Source organism: Chrysochloris asiatica, unplaced genomic scaffold (genome assembly GCF_000296735.1).
Source record: "Chrysochloris asiatica unplaced genomic scaffold, ChrAsi1.0 scaffold00076, whole genome shotgun sequence".
Classification (NCBI taxonomy): domain Eukaryota; kingdom Metazoa; phylum Chordata; class Mammalia; order Afrosoricida; family Chrysochloridae; genus Chrysochloris; species Chrysochloris asiatica.
In genome coordinates this window covers 4,577,770-4,579,066 of record NW_006408594.1, presented here as the reverse complement: position 1 = coordinate 4,579,066, position 1,297 = coordinate 4,577,770, and positions in this window count along the sequence as shown.

Genomic DNA, 1,297 nt, shown 5'->3' with positions numbered 1-1,297 from the left:
GCAACAAGAACCCACAATTCTCATGGGAATGAGTGGAGGCACAAGGTTTTGTTTGTTGCTCAGCGAATTGAAGCACTTAACAAGGAAGTCAGATACGTTACATTTTGGAATACAGCTCATGCTAGTTAAGGCATTTAGTTAACTAAGGGCTTAAACCAGACTAAAATTATCCCAGATCCCCCTTAAAAGGGAATGGTAAATCTTGTTAAATTTATAAATAGAATAATAACTTTGCATAGGGAAATTAAAGCTGAGAGTAATCATGTTTTTAACTTCTGTGAATAGGAATGAAATTTCATAAGGCATTTCTTATGAAAGCTTTCAAGTTTTCTGGCATCACAGGCATCACTTTGGGGGAGTAGCTCAGTCCCAGGGAGTCCACTTTGGGGGACCGTATAGCAATTCAGTCTGACCCATACCTTCCCTGAGCAAGGAGTTTGTAGCAATTAGAGGAAAGCAGGATTCTGAGAGAAAGGGTGGTTGGGTTCTGTCTCCCAGGCAAGCAAAGAGACTGGGGCTGGTGGTGGGCTGGCTCAGGGTCCACCTCTAGCCTGAGGTCACTGGGAGATGATTCAAGCTCCATGGTCTGTTCTGAGAGACACACTGAAGCTCTTATTTCTTAGGAGAAGTAGGGGTGCTCATAGCTGTGGAGAAAAGGCCAACAGATAGGGGAGAAGTGTCCTCTGTGTGGGGCAGGCAGGAGGTCCTGGGTGGGCAGCCAGGCCACGCCTGTAGGAGTTACAGTGATTCCCACAGGGGCTCAGCCTTGGACTTCAGAAACACAGGAGGGGGGCAGATCTGTGCCACACTGGAGCCAGGGCACACAGACTAGGGCCCTGGATCCTTGGGGGTGACTCCACTTTTATGGATGCCCTGCCCCATGTATGGTCTGTATCTAGGGTTGATGCTGGGCTAGACACAGGAAGCGATTAAGGGCCTCACAACTTCAACATGGTCTGTGTCTACAGTGACCTGTCGCCCCAAGAAGTGACTGTGGGGTGATTCTCATTGCCCTGTGAGCCCCTCAGGAGCTGTGAAATCAGAGATACTCCCCAGTGAACTGCCCCGTGAGGGGCTCTGGGTTAAGGGAGGTCAGGAAAATGGTGTCAGACCCTGCAGGGTGTTGTGTCTATTCCCCCTATCCCCCCCCCCCACCCTGGAGGGGATGAAAGAGGGTCGGCATTCAACACAGAACTTGACCCCATGGTTTTAAATAAGAAATTTATTGCAAATATAGAAATTGATTCTCTCCATACAGGAATCTGTGATTTGAGGAAAATGATTTCGTGCCATTAAG